The sequence below is a fragment of the Gorilla gorilla genome, chromosome 6 (assembly GCF_029281585.2).
Source record: "Gorilla gorilla gorilla isolate KB3781 chromosome 6, NHGRI_mGorGor1-v2.1_pri, whole genome shotgun sequence".
Classification (NCBI taxonomy): Eukaryota; Metazoa; Chordata; class Mammalia; order Primates; family Hominidae; genus Gorilla; species Gorilla gorilla.
The window spans coordinates 74,190,012-74,211,475 of record NC_073230.2 but is presented as its reverse complement, the minus strand read 5'-3'; the positions used below and the strand labels follow the sequence as shown (position 1 = coordinate 74,211,475).

The 21,464-nt window shown below is 44.5% G+C and overlaps 1 pseudogene; it reads right to left on the bottom strand.

Annotated features, from left to right (window-relative positions):
• Positions 1 to 21,192, bottom strand: part of LOC101133668 (zinc finger protein 85-like) — a 51,379-nt pseudogene extending 30,187 nt beyond the window's left edge.
• Positions 21,193 to 21,464: the final 272 nt, after the last annotated feature.

The following is a 21,464-nucleotide window of genomic DNA, read 5'->3' as shown; positions in this document are numbered from 1 at the left end:
CGTTTACAGGTTGGTATTGGGCTCTGAGGACCATGAGTTGTACAGTGTCAAACCTTTCTCTAACGAACCGCAAAATCCTGTTAACAACACAAGGTCCTACGGTAAGCAGAAATAGTAGACTCAGTAGGGGTCCAAGGAAGGGGGCTAACAGAGAAAACATAGATGAGTTCCACCATTGGTCTGCAGCTGAAGCAAACTGCCGTGTTCTTACTTCTGTGCTTAACTTGCGTAACTGTTGGACCCGGTCTTCCACGAGCCCTGATTCATTTATGTAGAAACAACAGTCTTCCTTTAGAAACATACACGTTCCCCCTTTTTCAGCAGTGAGTAGGTCTAAGGCTCCGGTTCTGCAAGGTTACCTGTGCTAGGGACGTGAACTGCCACTGGAGGGAGGCAAGGGACTCAGCTGACTCCTCCATAGCAACGGCAAATTGTTGGTACAGCTTGTTACTTTCTATAAGGGTGTGACCTAGGGCTCCCCCAGCTAGTCCGGCCGCCATGAAGGATGCGGTGAGGGAGATTCCTGCAATGAGGGGGAGAAATATGGCTCGTGCAGGTCTCGGTCTAGGGTCTGGGTGAATAACAGCACTAGTCCAGTTACCGGTATACCCTAGGAACTCGCTGGCAGTAAGTAGAGTTAACCGGGGAACTAATGTGACAGGAAGACACAGTAGGTTGGTAACAGAGGGGCTTGATAGGTTTTTAGATAATGTTCCATTACACCAGAAGAATATGCCTGGCGGAGCCCTTAAGGTGATGTTAGGGGGCATTGCAGTGATGTTGCAGAGGCTGGAATTAGTTCCTGAGAAACAGTAGGGAAACTTTTCTTGACTGGGGTTTAGGTATAGTGGCACATTAGCGATAGGGGCATATGAGAGGTTTCGGTGGTTGTTAGCTTGGGCTGAGGTGGAGGATCCCCATGGCCGGGGGACAGCGGTTAGCGGTGGATGCCCTAGAGTGGCACACAGAAAGCAGCCAGACAGGCTGTGAAGTCCTGTAAGGTTGCCAAGTTCTAATCCTTCTTGCAATAATTTTAACCAGGAAAAAGGACGTAAGTCTTGTGTCAGGCAGTTTTCTTGTCGCTGGATATTTCCATGGACCAGGGGCCGTACCTGCACTAGACCCCGCCACAGATAGAGGTGACTGCTAGGCCATGTGGAGGCGGAGGAGTAGTATACAGCCCCATGTTGAGGTGTGGTCCAGCGGGAGTTCCAGGGGTCTCTAACTATCCATGTATATGAAAGGGCTCTATCTTGTCTGCAATGGAAGGGCCATCTGGGATCTATCTGTTCTTTTCCACCCCACCATTGGTATTTATGGATGTTACAATAGTTATAAGGGCAGCCGGCACTTTGGTGCCACCAATAGTGTTTACAATTGTATTCAGTCTGATCATACTCGAAGCATATTATTGGTGCCACTGGTTTGGCTACTGGGAAATCGGTAAAATTTAGTAAAATTGGGCTATTGCACCCTGAGGAGGGGCAATCTGCACTGGCCACTAATTCCCTGGGCTTATGAGGTTGCCCAGGGTGGGTTTGGTTTTCATAAAGCCAGAATCTCCAGACAAAGGGATTAGGAGCTGGCTTTATGTTTTCCCCAGCGGCCACTAGGGCGACTAATGTTAGAGTTAGACTACCTAACTGCATGTTTTCAGTGAGCTATGCTGCCGGCGCAGGGTGAGTTTTAAGGGGTTGTTCTTAGCTCTGTCCACAGTCCACGTGTCCGGTGCTTCAGCCACCGCCATGATTGGCCCCAGAAGGTCGGAGGTTGGGTCCACTGGCTTGACGTGGGTGTAGTGGATCCACGACGCAATGCCTTCTACCTTCAGGGCGGTGGGTGTGGTCAGGAGTACTTGGAGTGGTCCTTTCCACCTGGGCTCTAGGGTCTCTTGTCGGTGTCGCTTAACCAGGACCCAGTCTCCCAGCTGGTATGGATGGGGTGTCGGTGGGGGACTGGTCTCATATAGCTCTTTCAGCTTGGGCCAGATTTCTTGGTGAATTTTCTGTAAGGCTTGTAAGGAAAATAAGAATTCAGAGACATTTTCTGTTTCAGACTTAAGCAGGTCATCTTTTAAGCTAGGAACCAGGGGTGGAGGTCTACCATACATGATTTCGTAAGGGGTAAGGCCCAGTTTGTAAGGGGTATTACGGGCCCGGAACAGAGCATAGGGGAGAAGGACTACCCAATTAGTGCCAGTCTCTATAGTCAATTTAGTTAAGGTCTCTTTTAAGGTCCGATTCATCCTTTCTACCTGTCCTGAACTCTGGGGCCTGTAAGCGCAATGGAGTTTCCAATTTGCCCCAAGGATGGAAGCCAAGTCCTGACTTACCTTAGCGACGAAAGCGGGCCCATTATCTGACCCTATCTGGATGGGGAAGCCATACCTAGGAAGGATATCTTCCAGAATTTTCTTTGCTACGACCTGAGCAGTTTCTCTTTTGGTTGGGAATGCTTCAGTCCACCCTGAAAAAGTATCTACAAAGACAAGTAAGTACCGGTACCCGTACTTTCCTGGCTTTATTTCGGTAAAATCTACTTCCCAGTAGATACCGGGCCTGGTTCCCCTGAACCTTGTTCCTGCTGCAGCTTGAGATTGGGGGTTAGCGTTGTTAAGCTGGCAGACTTTGCAACTTGTCACAATACTGCTGGCCGTCTCAGCTATATGCCTGATTTTGAGCTTGGAGCGTCTGATCAGGTCTATCATCCGCCGGGCCCCCAGGTGGGTGGTTCGGTGGATGTGTTCTAACACCTGTTGTCCTAGTTTTTCTGGTAGGATGGTTTGGTCATTAGTATCAGTCCACCACCCATTCTGGATTTGTTTCAGGGGAAGTTTGTCAATCCACTGGAGATCTTGTTCTGAATATTCAGGGAAATATGGCAAGTCCCGGGGGCCCGGGTCAGGGAGCTGGAGTGCAAGGAGTTAGCTGGGAGCCTTCGCCACATTCCTTGCAGTTTGGTCTGCCAGAAAGTTGCCTTGAGCAGTTGGAGTAGTTAGTTTCTGATGCCCTGGGCAATGTACAATGGCTAACTTTTCTGGCCTCCATAGGGCTGTTAGCAGGGCTAGGATCTCTTGCTTGTTTTTTATCTCTTTTCCTTCAGCCGTCAGTAACCCTCGCTCCCTGTAAATGGCCCCATGTATATGCGCCGTTGCAAAAGCATATCGGCTGTCTGTATATACTGTCAGCTTTTTCCCCGCCCCTAAGGTAAGAGCTTGGGTGAGTGCTATCAGTTCGGCCTTCTGGGCCGATGTCCCCAGGGGCAGGGGTTCCGCCCAGATTACCTCAGTCTCTGAAGTTACTGCTGCTCCAGCGTACCTCTGGCCTTGATGCATGAAGCTGTTCCCATCAGTGAACCAGACGAGGTCGGCGTCAGGAAGTGGGCGGTCCTGCAGGTCTTCTCGAACTCCGTGCACCTGAGCTAGTATCTTGGTGTAGTCATGGAGTGGGGCATCCAGGTCTGGGTTGGGCAGCAGCGAGGCAGGGTTTAAGGTCGTTGGGGGCAGGAAAATTATCCTGAGAGGATTTAGTAGTAGTCCTTGGTAGTGGGTGAGCCGGGCGTTACTCATCCATCGATTAGGTGGCTGTTTGAGTACACCTTCGATGGCATGTGGAGTAACAACCCGCAATTCTTGCCCCATGACAAGTTTATCAGCATCTTGCACCATCAGAGCCGTGGCCGCAATCATTCGGAGACAAGGGGGCCACCCGGCAGCTACTGGGTCTAACTTCTTTGACAGGTAGGCAACTGGCCTCCGCCAGGGGCCTAAGTTCTGAGTTATTACTGCCTTGGCGACACCCTTATTCTCATCCACGTATAAGTGGAAGGGCTTGGTAACATCAGGTAGTCCTAGTGCAGGCGCGGAGAGTAGGGCGGTTTTAATCTGTTGGAAGGCCAACTCGGCTTCATCTGTCCAATTAAATGGCTGTTGCCCCCGTGTTGCCTGATACAAGGGTTTAGCCAGTTCTGCGAACCCAGGTATCCATAGTCTGCAAAATCCTGCCGACCCCAGGAATTCTCTCACTTGTCGGGTGGATTGTGGCCTGGGGATCTGCAGAACAGTTTGTTTCTGGGCGTCTGTTAGCCCGCGCTGCCCTCCCTTAAGCAGGTACCGTAGATATGTTACCTCTGGCTTACAGATTTGAGCTTTCTTTGCCGAGGCTCGGTAGCCTAGATTCCCCAGAGCTTGTAAGAGACCCTTGGTCCCTTGGAGGCAAGCTTCTTGGGTCTCAGCAGCAATTAGGAGGTCATCAACATACTGTAGTAAAATTATTTCAGGGTGTTTATGTCGGTACTCACCCAGGTCTTCATGGAGGGCCTCATCGAACAGGGTAGGAAAGTTTTTGAATCCCTGCGGCAGCCTGGTCCATGTCAGTTGGCCACTTATGCCCCTATCAGGGTCATTCCACTCGAAGGCGAAGAGCTTTTGGCTCTGAGGGGCTAAAGGCAAACTGAAGAAAGCATCTTTCAAGTCTAAAACAGTGTACCATTGATGTTTAGGGTTTAAGGTACTTAGGAGGGTATACGGGTTAGGTACAGTTGGATGTATGTCCACAACCCTCTTGTTGATTTCTCTTAAGTCTTGTACAGGTCTGTATTCTCCACTATTAGGTTTTTGTACCGGCAACAATGGAGTATTCCAGGGTGAGTGACATGGGCGAAGGACCCCTTGGTCAAGGAGCTGGCGGATATGCGGGGCAATCCCTTTCTTGGCCTCTAGGGGCATCGGGTATTGGCGTACCCGCACGGGGTCTGTCCCAGGCTTTAGTTCAATAAATAAGGCAGGACGGTGTTTTGCCAGACCTAAGCCCCCCGTCTCTGCCCACGCTTCTGGATATTGCTGGAGCCAGGTTGCTATGTCCTGGTCAGGGGCCGCTTTCTCCTGGTGGAGCCGGTACTCATCTTCTAGGTTTATAGTCAGGACGGACACGGGTCGATTGTGGGAGTTGGTCACCACGGGCCCCTCAGGGAGGAAATGGATCTGTGCTCCCATTTTAGTTAGCAGGTCTCTCCCCAATAGGGGACAGGGGCTCTCAGGGATGACCAGTCAAGAATGGGTTACATTCTTGGCTCCGAGGTTTACTATTCTTTGTGTTGTCCATGGGTATTTCTTAACTCCTGTGGCCCCTTGTACCCATGAGGATTTGGAGGATAATTTCCCATTAGTTTTAACTAAGACCGAGTGCTGTGCTCCCGTATCGACCAAGAACTGGACTGGGGACCCCTCCACTTGCAAAGTTACCCTAGGTTCGGGGAGGGGGTCCGAACCCCATCTTCCCTAGTCTTCGTCTTGAGTGACTAGTATGGGTGTAGACCTAGGGGGTCCGGGTCCCTGTCCTCGTGGTTTCTTTTTGGGGCAGTCTCTTACCCAGTGGCCAGCCTCCTTACAATAGGCACATTGGTCTTTGCTCAGATTATCATGCCGGGGGGGCCGCCTAGGTTGGGTGTACTCTGGCTCTAGATGCTCTTTCTGTACCACTGCTGCCAGGACCTTGGTCATTTTTTCAGTGGCCTTAAATTGCTTTTCCTCTGGAGTATCTCTGTTATTATAAACCCACTGGGCTATCTGAAGGAGGTCCTGAATCCGCTTCCCCTCCAAGTCTTCTAATTTTTGGAGTTTTCTCTTAATATCTGGGGCTGCCTGATTTACGAAAGACATTACAACAGCTGCCTGACTTCCTGGAGCCTCTGGATCTATGGGGGTGTACTGTCTAAAAGCTTCCATTAATCTTTCTAAGTAGGTAGCTGGGCTCTCTGTCTTCCCCTGCAGAATAGAATATACTTTAGCCAAATTAGTGGGCTTGCGAGCAGCTGCCCGGAGACCTGCCGTTAGAGTCTGGCGATAAAGGTGTAGCCGTCCCCTACCTTCTGCCGTATTGTAGTCCCACGCCAGCCTGGTCAGAGGAAAGGTTGCATTTATGAGGTCGGGGTTGGCAGTTGGTTGACCGTCGTCCTCCGGGACCAGCTTTCTAGCTTCTATCTGTATTCTCTCTCGCTCTTCCGTGGTGAACAAGATTCGGAGGAGCTGCTGACAATCATCCCAAGTGGGCTGGTGGGTGAACATGACACTATCCAGTAAAGCCAGTAAATCTTTGGGGTTGTCTGAAAACCGAGCACTCTGAGTTTTCCAGTTATACAGATCACTGGTGGAGAATGGCCAATACTGGAGCCTGGGGATTCCTGTGTCATCTGGGGGTCCTATTTCCCGAAGGGGTAAAGCCACCGTGGAGTCAGGCGGCTGAGGGGGGCTGGTCCGTGAAGTGCGCCCTCACGTCCGCCCCGCCGGCCCTTCAAAGTTATTTTCCCTTTCAGCAGGCCCGTGTGTGCCGGCTGCCTCCCGTCCGCCTGCTCCCTCCCGCAGCTTAGCCAGGGGGGCTGGGGCCTGGGGCCCGGAGAGGTACGGAGGGGGTTCTGTGAACAGTGGGTCCCCGCTGTCAGGTAGAACAGGATGGGGGGGGCAGTTGGCTGCTTGGATTTTAGTGGTCGAGCAACCAGTGCCTTACAGGGTTCAGAGGCTAATTGGAAAGGGGACAGCCAAGGAGGTGGGTTCTCAACAAGGTCCTGCCATATGAGGATATATGGGATTTGATCTAAGTGGCCCGCATGCCCAGGTAGGAAAATCTTGGACTTCACTCTAGTGATGACAGCAAGTCAGAAGGTCCCTTCGGGTGGCCACCCCACATCAAAGGCAGGCCATTCGGAGCGACACAGAGTAATTAGTTTTCCTTTTCTGATTTCTATACCAAGATCATGGCCCCTTGCTCTAACTTCTTTGAAATTACTCGTAAGGAGGGATAGGGGAGTGCTCTGGGTATTACCCATCCTGTAATAATTTGTACTCTCTTCCTATAAAGGAATGTGGGTTTTAATCCCTGTAAAGGAAATCTGATTTGACTTCTTAATGATATCTAATCGCAGGCGCACTTTGGCAGCCCGGGTCAGAGTTAGCTGCCTGGGTCCTGGTCGTGCTGAGGCAGCCCGGGTCAGAGGCAGCTGCTGCCCGCCAAGCCGGGGCAGCTCAGATCAGAGACAGCTGCTGCCCGCCAAGCCGGGGCAGCTCAGACCGCAATATAGATCAGATGAGAGCCAGGGGACGTCTCCCACCGGTCTCCGCTGGCTGTCCTATAGCGCGTCTGCCAGGACTGTGCCAGCTCCAGTTTCAGACCTCGCGAGTCACAGATTCGGATTCAGAACAGACAACAGACACAGACAGACAAACGGAGACGAGCCAGCTCACCTATCAGTAGATCGATCCTAGCAGATCCATTGACCCGGGGTCTGGTGGACTTGGGAAATCCCGGACGGGCCCCCAGATGTTATGCCCAGACTATTAGTTCCCCAAAGAAGACCACCAGTCCAGAGTCAAAGCCAAGTGGCAAGGATCTTTACTACAAGTTCGAACCTGGTCCCTCCATTCCACAGCATACAAGAGGGCCCTGAACAATGCGAGTGTTTGCTTTTTATAGCCTGAAAGTTACAGGGGAACAAAGGAATTCTTTTGGTTCCCGCTCTTTCAGTAAAACTTTGAACGGCTGTCTCCTTATCGGAGACTTTCCTGGTGGTGTTTGTATTGGGCTCAGGAAACTTGAGAGATATATGGAGGTATGTGGTGAGATGAGAGGATGGGATGTGTTTGTACTGGGCTCAGGAAGTTGAGAGATATATGGCGATATGTGGTGAGATGAGAGGATGGGATGTGTTTGTACTGGGCTTGTTTGTTTTGAGCCCGGGGCTGAGGAATGTGCCCGGCTCCTTTCACTTGTTTACACTTACAGATTCTGCCATCAGATTCTATTTACACAAGAGCATCTTACATTACTGTAGCAGATCACTGAACAAGATCTGAAAAGCTCAAAGAGCCACACTCCCAAAGCAGGGCTTTAAGATGTCTATGTTGACATCTCACAATGCAGAAAATGCCTCCTGTTGGTTTTCTGTACATTCTGAATCCAAAGTCTGGCCCTGCTTTGTAAATCTCAGGCAGAGATTTACACCTTCTGTGTAGATTCTGGATTGAATCAACCTGGCTCTGCATTCTTGACTGTTACAGGAGGCGAAGTACAACCAAAGGAGAGATCCCCTCATACAGCCTGCTCTAGCACATTCTAAGTGATACATCTACCTAAAATGAAAGAGCTGAGTCAACATGAATATAAATAGTTCATTTGGAACAAGTTTGAGAATTGTAACCTGGAAGCAAAGATTCAAGTTGCCTGAAATCTGCGCTTTGATTAGCAGCAGTTATAAGTGGATTTGTAAAGGCAAAAAGAGGGACAGAGTGCCCAGACCAGCTCGGTTGTGGAGACCCTAACTCAGGGGCACTAGAGGAATTAAAGACACATGCACAGAAATATAGAGGTGTGAAGTGGGAAATCAGGGGTCTCACAGCCTTCAGAGCTGAGAGCCCTGAACAGAGATTTACCCACGTATTCATTAACAGCAAGCCAGTCATTAGCATTGTTTCTATAGATATCAGATTAAGGATGGGTTTGGCTTGTTATCTGCAGCAGGAGCATGTCCTTAAGTCACAGATCGCTCATGCTATTGTTTGTGGTTTAAGAACGCCTTTAAGCAGTTTTCCACCCTGGGTGGGCCAGGTGTGCCTTGCCCTCATTCCTGTAAACCCACAACCTTCCAGTGTGGGTTTTATGGCCATCATGAACATGTCACAGTGCTGCAGAGATTTTGCTAATGGCCAGTTTTTCGGAAGCCTGTTCCCAACAACAGAGAGTGGGCTGATAAAAGGTTGCCAGAAATTCTTATTTACAAAAAATAACATTATTAATTGGATATACATTGTTAAGCTATAGGGCATGGGTTATAGTGTCCAGTGTGTCATTATTAGTTTAATTTTTAGCTACTTGCAGAAATAGCAAGCAGTTTCAAGAAATAAATACACAGCTCAAAGAAGGGAGAAAGACATAATTGTGGTCTCATTTTAATGTCTCTTTGAGCCTTGTAACTAAAAGAATTTGCATTTCTCAAATAAATGTTTGTTTGTTTGTTTTCCCCAAATCTCAATACCTAGATTCAGAGTTTAGAGCTGCAAATTTAGGTACTGGATGGGTGGAGTAGAAGCAGGTGTCATCTGCACATTGTGGGCATTGTAAGGAGGAGGAAAGGGAAAGGGGAAATTCTCATGCCTGCATGTCTACTCAGTGCACATGCTACTCTGATTGGGTTTCTGGGCCCCATGGTCTCTGAATCAGTTTCTGGTCTAAAGAGTCATTGAAAGAGGTAAAATGGTTGATTGCTGTCCTATGAAGTATTTAGAAATCAGGTCTAGCCTCTCTAAATGTTAACTATAGAGTACTATAGATACAAAATAGTCAGAGACACAATTCTGTCTGCATATTTAGGTGACAGCATGCACTTTGCAGCACAACTGTGAGTTGACTGGAAGCCTGAGAAAGGCCCCTCTAGATTAAAGCTTGGTTGGTACCCTGTATGTTTATATTATATGTGGTTATTCTACAGTGATTGGAAAATATAATTAAAAGAAAAGTGTTCTCCAGCACCAGAATAACTCCACAATGACAGAACAGAAAGAAAGCTGTTTTATTACACAATTCAACCAAATGTGACATGCATCACAGTCAATCTGTTTAAGAGACTGCAAAGACAGAAAGATGGTCACCATAATTAATCCACAAGTAGAAGAATTTACAACACCATGTCATATGTAGTTCATCCTAAATTCACCTGGTAATTGGGGAGGCCATCCATGTGTGTTAATTGGTTATAACCAATGACAAAATAAACTTTTCACATCTTCATGACAAGAGGTAATTTTGCAACTTGAAGCCAGGTGCCTGCTGAAGGTAGGCTCTCACTCTCCTGTAGAAATGGTTGAAGAGGGTGCTATCTTTATGGCTATTTACTTTATGGCTATGCTACACCCTGAGCACTGGGCTACAGCACTCCTGCTTGCCCCCTCCTAGTGGCTGGTGTCCTCTCTTGACTTTTACCATCTTCCCTTGAGACACAGCCCACAGCACAGGGCTCACAGCTGGCAGATTACATCTTATATCTTATATGAATCCCAATTGCCACAGCAGCACTCCAGTGCCACATCAGAGTGAGGCCTGAACTGCAGAAGAAGCCTGCAGGCCTCCTGGGTAGAATTGCACCTTCACAGTAATGGAAATAGGAGCACTGTTTCAGCCTCAGTTTTTTTTTTGTTTGTTTTTTGTTTTTTTTTTTTTGAGACAGAGTCTTGCTCTGTCACCCAGGCTGGAGTGCAGTGGCACGATCTCAGCTCACTGCAACCTCCACCTTCCAGGTTCAAGCAATTCTCCTGGCTCAGCCTCCTGAGTAGCTGAGATTACAGGTGCCTGCCACCACGCCCAGCTAATTTTTTTGTATTTTTGGTGGAGACGGGGTTTCACCATGTTGATCAGGCTGGTCTTGAACCCCTGACCTCGTGATCCACCCACCTCGGCCTCCCAAAGTGCTGGGATTATAGGTGTGAGCCACTGCGCCCAGCCATCAGTTTCTATTTATAGTGGTGACATGGAAAAAATACTGCTGGATTTTCAGCATGAGTCCAGATAGGGATAGCTCCAAGAGTTCTCCTGTGACAGCCCACCTCATTCACAGACACCATGGGATAGAAATAGGGTCTCAAAGAATTTTTTTTAAACACCCAAAGTGCACTGCTACTCTCGACATGAGAAACACGGGTGTTATGAAGAAAGGGAGCAGATTCTCAGCAGAATTTAATAGGTTTCTCTTTCATCTCTGCCACTCTCATCTCCTAGCCATTAAAAGAGAGGATCTATAATAGAATGCCTCTGACAGTTTTCACCAGAACATTTTCTTTTGAGACAGAGTCTCACTCTGTCACCCAGGCTGGAGTGCAGTGGCACGATCTCAGCTCACTAAAGCCTCTGCCTCCTGAGTTCATGTGATTCTTGTGCCTCAGCCTCTGGAGTAGCCAGGATTACAGGCATGTGCCACCACACCTGGCTTATTTTATATTTTTAGTAGAGATGGGGTTTCACCATGTTGGCCAGGCTGGTCTTGAACTCCTGACTGCAAATGATCCACCCACCTCTGCCTCTCCCTGTAGCAGGACAAGCTGCAGACAAAAACCCCTCAGACGCTGAGTTAAAGAAGGAAGGGCTTTATTCAGCCGGGAGCTTCAGCAAGACTCACAACTCCAAACAACTGAGCTCCCCGAGTAAGCAATTCCTGTTCCTTTTAAGGGCTCACAACTCCAAGGGGGTCCACATGAGAAGGTCGTGATCAATTGAGCAAGCAGGGGGTACATGACTGGGGGCTGCATGCACCGGTAATTAGAACGGAACAGAATAGGACAGGGATTTTCACAGTGCTTTTCTATACAACGTCTGTGATCTATAGATAACATAGCCAATTAGGTCAGGAGTCAATCTTTAACTACCAGGCCCACGGTGTGGCGCCAGGCTGTCTGCCTGTGGATTTCATTTCTGCCTTTTAGTTTTTACTTCTTCCTTTGGAGGCAGAAATTGGGCATGAGACAGTATGAGGGGTGGTCTCCTCCCTTATCCCCACCAGAACTTTTTAATGAAGAATTGGAATATGACTTTGTTAATATAGTGGAATATATTTGAGCTTGCATCATGGCTAAGTGAAGAGCTATTACGGTTTTTGGGTGGCCACATCACCCTTGTTTATTTTTCCTGTAACAGCAGCATTCCAATTTAGTGAAATGAAAGACACTGAAGTTATGCTTACCTATAATTATCTCTATTGGATAAATTAGTAACCATGTTATACTAATATCTACTGTAATAATTTGATAGTAACTTTTTTGATTAGATACACTTAGTATTGTACATAGGATTTTTAAAAATTGTCTGTAACCATAATCCAATTAAAACACTTTATATTCCAAATGGATGAATATAAAAATATTGAAATTACTAAGGGATTCATTCAAAGCAAATATTGTGGTGTTATATTCACACTAGTGTATAAAATACTGCTTAATTTATATGAATGGTTTGTCTACAAACACTACACATAACTATGCTAATTGTTCTGAAGTAATAAGCAGAAACCAAAGCACAACCACAGACTCCACTGTTCAGTTCATACACTGAACCTCGCTTTTGCAATGTAAGTACTTCAGCCTGCAAATATTAAATAATTACCTTGGATAATCTGTTTTCTGTCAAAGGAGCTTACTTGGTATCTTTTAGTCTTCATCATTCTGTATTGCTAAATGTAATCCTATCTTTGTGCTCAACTTTTGTGTGCTCTTAAAATGAGCTTTAATCTAAACAAATCTGTCTACCTTAAAAGATACAGATTAAATGAAAAAAAAAAAAAAAAACTTTGCCAAAGCAAAAACAAAGCCATGAATCTGAGGTCCTAGATAAAGACAATCCTGAGTCAAAAACAATGACAAAAGATTTAGCTGTTAATATGATTTACATATCTTTCAAACAACAAAGAAAAAATCTACATATAATTTAAGTGCTTTAAAGAAAAATAATTAGCAAAATATCCTCCCTTATTTTCATGCAGGAGAATAAACCCTCTTATTTCTAATTTATATTTTCTCCTACAGTGAGATATTGAGAAGTACACAATTGTTATGTAAGAGGGGGGTAGGGAAAAATAGTCACTCATGCCATTGTCTGGCTCAGTGAATCTGCATTTTTTTTTTTAACATAAGATAACACAAAACGAGGCAGGGGAACAATCAGATATGCATTTGTGTCTGTTGGGCAGGGGGGTGACTGTATCTGTAAAGATAAGCTATCAGTTTACATTTTAACAGAAACACCTTAGGGTAAAGATCTTGCGGCTCACTAGAAATTTTCTTGTGGGCAAAAGATGGGGGAGGTATGTAGCTTTTCTTGTAGCCATCTTATTTAGGAACTGAGGACTAAGCTCTGAATTTTTTATCTTGCCCAAATTTCTATCTAATGGTTTGTAGGGTGTCATGCCCTACAAACCATAAATTCTCATCAGATGGGTTTTATTTGACCCTATAAATCGTGACTTACTTTCCAATCTGACTCTGGTGTAACATTATGAGACAAGAAAAAAAAATCAAAATATTTAACACCAAAATATATTTTCTTGCCATGCCTTGAAATTGCCCTGCAAAAGTCTCTTGTGGGAAAAATGTACATTCTATAGACAATCCCCTTTCCTCTTTTGTTTCCTTCCTTACATTCCAGATCCAGGAGATAATCAATCAACTAAGAGCCAGGCACCTTTTTAAGTCCAGTAAGAAGAAACATTTTTACAACCTGCTGTCTCTGAAGTCTGCTATCTGAGATTCCTCTCCACAATAAAACTTGGTCTCCACAATCCTTTATCTTAACCTGAACATTTTCTTTCTATTGATCCGAGGTCTTCAGATATACTCAACCAACTGTCAACCGGAAAATGTGTAAATTTACCTATAGCCCGGAAGCCGCCACTTTGAGTTGTTCTGCCTTTCGGACAAATCCATGTATTTCTTAAATGTATTTCATTGATGTCTCATGTATCCCTAAAATATATAAAACCAAGCTGTACCCCGACCACCTTGGCCTGATCACAAGACCTCCCAAGGGCTGTGTCACAGGCCATGGTCACTCATATTTGGCTCAGAATAAATCTCTTAAAATATTTTACAGAGTTTGACTCTTCATCAACAGAGCCAAAAGAGGAAGGCAGGTTTGTGTGACCCCGTTCCCAGCTTAACTTTTCTGTTTGGCTTAATGAGTTTTGGGTCCCAAGATTTAATTTCCTTTCACAGGTGCACATGAATAAGGCAAGTTCTTAGAGATTTATGAAGAGACTTAGATTCTGATACAATAGTGGGAGACTACAACACCCCACAGACACTATTAGACACATTATTGAGGCAGCAAATTAAAAAAGATATTAGGAACTAAACTCAATACTTAACCAAATAGTCCTACTAGAAATCTACAGAACTCTCCATCTAAAAACAACATAATATATATTCTTCTCAGCACCACATGGCACATACTCTAAAACTGACCACGCAATCCAAAATAAAACAATCCTCAGCAATTTCAAACATCCCAAAATTATACCAACCACATACTCAGACCACAGATTGATTAAAATATAATTCAATACAAGGAAAACCACTTGAAACCATACAATTAAATGGAAATTAAACAACCTGTACCTGAATAACTTTTGGGTATATAATAATATTAAGGCAAAATCAAAAAGCTCTTTGAAACAAATGAGAACAAAGTACAGCATATCAGAATCTCTGCAACACAGCTAATGCAGTGCTAACAGAAAAATTTATAGCACTAAATGCTCCCATAAAAAAGTTTAAAAGATCTCAATTTAACAACCTAACATTATGAATAAAATAAGGAGAGAAGCAAGGGGAAACAAACCCCTAAGCTAGCAGAAGGCAAAAAATAACAAGAGCTGTACTGAAGGAGATTTAGACATAAAAAACTATGCAACAGATCAAGAAATCCAGGAGTTAAATCTATTAAAAAGATTAATAAGCTAAATAACCCACTAGCTAGATTAATGAAGATTCAAATAAATACAATTAGAAATGAAAAAAGGGACATTACCACTGACCCCAGAAAAATACAAATAACTGTCGAAGTCTACTATGAACACTTCTATGCACACAAACTAGAAAATCTAAAAGAAATAGTAAATTCCTGAAAAATACATCCTCCCAGGACTGAACAAAAAAGAAATTGAATCTCTGAATAGAACAATAACAAACTACAGAACTGAATTAGTAATAAATAGCCTAGCAACCAAAAAAAAACCCGGGACCAGAGACATCCACAGCTAAATTCTACAAGATGTATAAAAAAAAGAGCTGGTACCATTCTTTCTAAAACTATTCCAAAAAATTGAGAAGACACTCCCTCCTTCAACTCATTAGGTAAGAACAGCATCATTCAGACACCAAAACCTGACACAGATATAAAAAGAAAACTTTATGCAAATATCCTTGAGGACCATTGATATGCAAAAATCTTCAATAAAATACTGGCAAATTAAATTCAGCAGCACACCAAAAAATTAATCAGTTATGATCAAGTAGGCTTTTTCTCTGGGATATGAGGTTGGTTCAACATACACAAATTAATAAATGTGATTCATTACATTAATAAAAATAAAGATAAAAACTGCAAGATTATCTTAACAGATGCAGGAGCTTTCAAAAAAATTTTAACATCTTTCATGTTAAAAACCTTCAACAAACTAGGCATTGAAGGTACCTATTTCAAAATAACAAGTTATCCAAGACAAACCCACAACCAACGTACTGAACGGACACAAACTGGAAGCATTTCTCCATGAAAACTGGCACAAGACAAGGATGCCTTCTCTCACCACTCCTATTCAACATAGAATTGGTAGTCCACACCACAGTTAATCAGGCAAGAGACTAAAATAAAAGGTATTCAATAGAAGAGAAAAAGTCAAACTATCCCTGTTCGCAGACAACATAATTCTATATCTAGAGAACCCACAGAAAAGTTCTTCTCTTTTCTGTCTCCACAGAAATGTTCTTTAAACTGAAGAAGTGAAGCAAAATTTCAGAATACAAAATAAATGTACAAAAATTAGTAGGATCCCTGTACATCAGCAGCATCCAAGCCAAAAGCCAAATCAAAAACACAATCCCAGGCTGGGCCTGGTGGCTCACACCTGAAATCCCAGCACTTTGGGAGGCCGAGGTGGGTGGATCGCCTGACACCTGAGGTCAGGAGTTCAAGACCAGCCTGACTAACATGGTGAAACCCCGTCTCTACTAAACACAAAAAATTAGCCAGGCGTGGTGGCACAGGCCTGTAATCCCAGCTACTTGGCAGGCTAAGGCAGGAGAATCATTTGAACCCGGAGGTCGAGGTTGCAGTGAGCCAAGATTGCGCCATTGCACTCCAGCCTGGGCAACAAGAGCGAAACTCCATCTCAAAAAAACAAATAAACAAACAAACAAAAATAAAAACACAATCCCATTCACAATTGCCACAAAAATAATAAAACATCCAGGAATACAGCTAACCAGGTAAGTGAAAGATCTCTACAAGAATTACAAAACACTGCTTAAATAAGTCAGATATGACACAAATATACTGAAAATTATTTTATGCTCATGGATAGAAAAGATCGACATCAGCTGGGTGGCATGACTCACGCCTGTAATCCCAGCACTTTGGGAGGCAGAGGCGGGCAGATCACCTGAGGTTGGGAATTCAAGACCAGCCTGAACACGGGGAAACCCCGTCTTTACTAAAAATATAAAATTAGCTGGGCGTGGTGGTGCATGTCTGTAATCCCAGCTACTCAGGAGGCTGCGGCAGGAGAAATCACTTGAATCCAGAGGCAGAGGTTGCGGTGAGCCGAGATCGTGCCACTGCACTCCATCCTGGGCAACAAGAGCAAAACTCTATCTCAAAAAAAAAAAAAAAAGAAAAGAAAAGATCAATATCATTAAAATGGCCATACTGCCCTAAGAAATTTACAGATCTAATGTCATTCTTATCAAGCTACCAAAAACATTCTTAACAGAACTAAAAAAACTATTTTAAAATTCATATGAAACCAACAAAGAGCCTGAATAGCCAAGGCAATTCTAAGCAAAAAGAACAAAGCTGGACATTACATTATCCAACTTGAAACTATTCTATAAGGCTGTAACCAAAGCAGCATGGTAGTGATTTAAAAAAAAAAAAGGCTCATAGAACAATGCAACAGAATAGAGCCAAGAAATAATGCCACACATCTACAACCATCTGACCATCTGATCATCAAAAAAGCTGACAAGAGCAATGTAGGAAGAATTTCCTTTTTTTTTTTTTTTTTTTTGAGACAGAGTTTCACTCTTGTTGCCCAGGCTGGAGTGCAATGGCTCAATCTCGGCTCACCACAACCTCCGCCTCCAGGTTCAAGTGTTTCTCCTGTCTCAGCCTCCTGAGTAGCTGGGATTACAGGCATGGGCCACCATGTCCGACTATTTTTTTTGTAGGGTTTCTCCATGTTGGTCAGGCTGGTCTCAAACTCCCGACCTCAGGTGATCCACCCGCCTTGGCCTCCCAAAGAGCTGGGATTACAGGCGTAAGCCACCATGCCCGGCCAGAATTCCCTATTTAATAAAATGGTACTGGAATAACTAGCTAGCACTATGTATAAGATTTTCTTTTTTGTATTTAAAAAAATAGCTGAATTTTTCTTCAGCAGTCAAATACTTCTTAATCAAAATATAGTTAAGTTTATCTCCTTCCCACAGCTCCTGAACTTTGAGCTACTCAGTCTGAGCCAACATACAACTCCATTTTATGTTTCTCCTAAAAACTTGCTGACTTCAGGGTAAAACATTTTCTAATCTAAAATCTGATTTGGGCTGAGCATGGTGGCTCAAGCCTGTAATCCCAGCACTTTGAGAGGCTGAGAAGAGCAGATCACCTGAGGTCAGGAGTTTGAGACCAGCCTGGCCAATATGGTGAAACCCCATTTCTAGTAAAAATACAAAAATTAGCCCGGCATGGTGGTGGGCGGCTGTAATCCCAGCTTCTCAGGAGGCTGTGGCATGACAGTCACTTGAACCCAGGAGGCAGAGGTTGCAGTGAGGTGATATCCAGCCACTGCACTCCAGCCTGGGCAACAAAGTAAGACTCCGTCTCAAAAAAATAATTTAATTAAAAAATAAAAAATAAAATCTGATTTATACACCCTCCATTTGCCATTCCCCTCTCACCTTCTAATCTTTTTTGCTCCTCCCTAAGAAAGCCTTTATCTGCCTAAACTTTGCAATCCTTAAAGATTATATAGTTGGTACTTCCTTCTGTTGCAGTATTTTAGAATTTTTTAAAAAATAAACCTAATTTTGTTTTATTTTACAAAGTCTAGAAACTGCCTCAAAACAATAACAACTTCATCCTGAGTACGACCCTCCCAATCCCCTTCCATCTTAATGTTTACTGCATCTGCCTGTGGGTCTCCAGTTTTCCAGGGCTCTGTAGCTTCTCTCAGTATAAAGGTTCTTCCATGGCTGGGGTGAGCAGGCTCCGACATCCGCAGGGGAGGCTTCCTAGAAAGAACTAACTGGGCCTTTAATAACCTCCCTTCCCTTTGCAGACTCAATATTAGCCTTAGCTTGGAGTCACTGGCGCAAGCTTTAATTTCCATGTCGGAGTTGTTCAAATGGTTTTTTAAACTGAAAAATTCAGCAAAATTACTCAAACACAGTGTTTATATAAGCGAAGGAAATTTTAAAGCACTTACGTCACATATCTCCAATGCAAAAGTATGTATTATTTTAAAACGATAAATAATTATTTTATTATATCCATTAAAAATGATGTAGCAAACAATTAGTCATATGGGAACACTTCTAGGATAGAGCAAGTTTCATCTTAAAAAATTTAGCATTAACCTCAGAAATCAAGATGACTGGATACAGAAGAGAGGTATTCACTGAAATGTACCCTGAAAAAGGAGGAACTGATATTTTCATGAATCTGTATAACTCACCAATTATCTACCACATCTTCTTGTGGAAATGTATTCATTTTCTTTCTTTCTTTTTTCTTGAGATGGAGTCTTGCTCTGTCGCCCAAGTTGGAGTGCAGCGGCACGATCTCAGCTCACTGCAACCTCTGCCTATGGGGTTCAAATGGTTCTCCTACCTCAGCCTCCCGAATAGCTGGGATTACAGGTGCCTATCACCATTCATGGCTAATTTCTAATTTTTGTATTTTTAGTAGAGATGGGGTTTCACCATGTTGGCCAGGCTGGTCTAGAACTCCTGACCTCAGGTGATCCCCCTGCCTTGGCCTCCCACGGTGCTGGGATTTCAGGCATGAGCCATCGCACCCCGCTGGAAATGTATTCGTTTTCCACAGCCAAAATGGAAGAGGTATTTTCCCTATTCTTTTCCTTGGTAGCATTCTAAAAGCTAAGCCTTGGAATACTGTTGGACATCACCCAGCCATAAAAAAAAAGACCTGAGAAAATTCCTAAACTCAGTCTGGGAAAGAAAAAGGTAAATGAGAATACTTAACAAATAGAATATATGATTAGATATTTTTTTCCAAAACCCATCTCTTTTATGCCCATTCTAATTATCCTCTTACCTTTTAGTCCTACTAATAAACTGCAATTTACAATTAAAACACTGAAGTAAGTGAACAAATCTTTTCAGGGTGACAATCCCAGGGAGTGGCAGTGCTGATTAAAAAACAGATGTATCTCACTCATACATGTCAAGTCAAGCCACCCAATCACTTGAGAGATTCTCCCACCCCATCCTGCTCACTTAAGTGCTAAACGACCACCCTCTCTGAAGACCACCCTCTCTGAAGACGCTGCACTATGCCTCAGTGACTGCCCCAAGTGCATTTCACTTTGCAAGTTCTCGAACCATCTCACTGGGGTAAGGTTTGATTTGTCTTTTGGGATACTATCATTTCTTTCACAAATCTTAGAGAATCCAGTGGGCCGAAATTATTTCTGTGTTCTCCCTTCAATACCAGCATATGATTGATTGACCAGCAATATGTCTCCGGAAATGGACACTGGGTTGGTTTGAAGACAATCTTAACTTCTCAAAGGGTTTGCTTTTCAAAGGAAGGTACACCAGGAGATTCCTCTCAGCCCCAGGGCATTCACCTGCTCCCTTGAGAGGCTACACTCCAACCTCAGGTTGTCCTCTGTCTCCCATTCCCAGATAACCAGAGTTCATTCCAGGCCAGGAGCTGAAATTTACCAGAGATTCTAGCATACATAGCCACGGTGGATATTTTGATTTATCCTCAGAAAGTACTGAAACCCAGGACCAAGGAAAAAACTGAAGGGTGACTAAGGACACATTACTTTATAAAGTTTCCAAAGGGAAACCTTGACCCAAAAATATTCTGATAAGATCTCTGTACCTAGGGAAGATTAAAAAAAAAAAAAAAAGGCACAGAGATTTTTTACAATACAGCATCAGGGGATGAGTCTTTGGTTTCTTCTCATGGGAAATATTTACAAACAGATAAAAAATCTTTTTTAAAATGCCATCCATGCTTTGTCAAAAAATGATTAATTAAAATACAGTATTTCAAATGTACACTAAAGGACAAATAGTTGATAATGTGAATTAGGAAGGGGAAGTTGGCATTTGGGAATGTCAGAAGGAACTGGAAATTTAGTATTTTACTGCAAGCCAGAGAGGCTGAAGGAATGGGAAATGGGGAGGGGGAGGAGTCTTGAGACCCTGCTTGGGACACATGTGAAAAATGCAGGGGAAGATCTGTCCCCTGTGGAGTGTGAAAATAATTAAGTGGCAGGCAATTAGACTGAGGTCGCTCCAGTCCCAGGGTTTCTGGTTTTAAAAAAATCTAACTGAAATGCATTTTTTTTGTAAATTACTACCTTGTGAAAAATAAAATTCAGGTTTAACCAACTGTAAACTGCCAATTAACCTCTGATTACATGACCAGGAAATTTCCTCCTTCATTGTACAAATTAAGAAACTACATAACTCTACTAACCAATTACTGAATTTGGTTTTATCATACACCTTATACAAGTGTTTCCTTCAAACCCCCCCCACGGACCACTACTGCAAACCACAGCTGGGTGCTCCACAATTCTTGAATCACTGTTTGATTAAATTAACTTTTTTGCGGTGACTTTCATAAATTTTAATAGGGGAATAGAGGGACAGGGAAGCCCGCAGAGGAAAGCTCTTCCCATTCATGAACCCAGCACCCCGAGTCAGGATTCTCCCCTGACGACCCTTCCGTCATCCCTGCACAATCGCTGCGGGTGCAGAGCTGCTCAGAGAGGGCTCCAGGCCAGGCAGTCACTGCGCAGGGAGGAGACAGGACGCCTGGTTCCGGCTGTCAGCCCAGCTGCCATGCTATGGCTGAAGGGGACTGAGGGCCGAGCTGTGCCAAGAACTCGGGGCCGCGGATTTTGCAGACGACTGCGGGAAGACCCGAGTACTGCCACAGCCACTTCCGACCGGTTCCAACCAGCCCCCTCCCCCTCTCTCGGGATGTCGAACCCGGCACTCTCACCATTTCTAGGCTTCCGGGGGATCCTGGCGTCTTAGCTGTGAATCTCCCCATAATCAGATCACAGCGCCACAGAGGCTGGGCCTCTAGGAGTAAGAGGACACAGAAAAGTGAAGGCCAGACCTGGAGCACCCGCTGCAGCGAGACAAAGACCCCGCCGCATCCCGGAAGCCGTCATGTCCGCTCCAGCTGGGTGCCTGATTGGACCGTTCCCAGCCCGGCGTCCCTGATTGGATAACGTTTAACAACCCGCCCCCTCAGGCCCTGAGTGACAGATGTGCTCAGGTGCTGGGCTGAAGGAAGACAGAGTTAAACCTAAGCTGCAGCCTTTTCCGGAAGGGCTTCCTCCCTGAGCTGAGTCAGGCCCACCCCAGAGGGCATTTGCATTTAACCTTGTGTATAAGGTCGTATGCATTTATAAATAATATATAGCTATTCACATCTGAATATAAC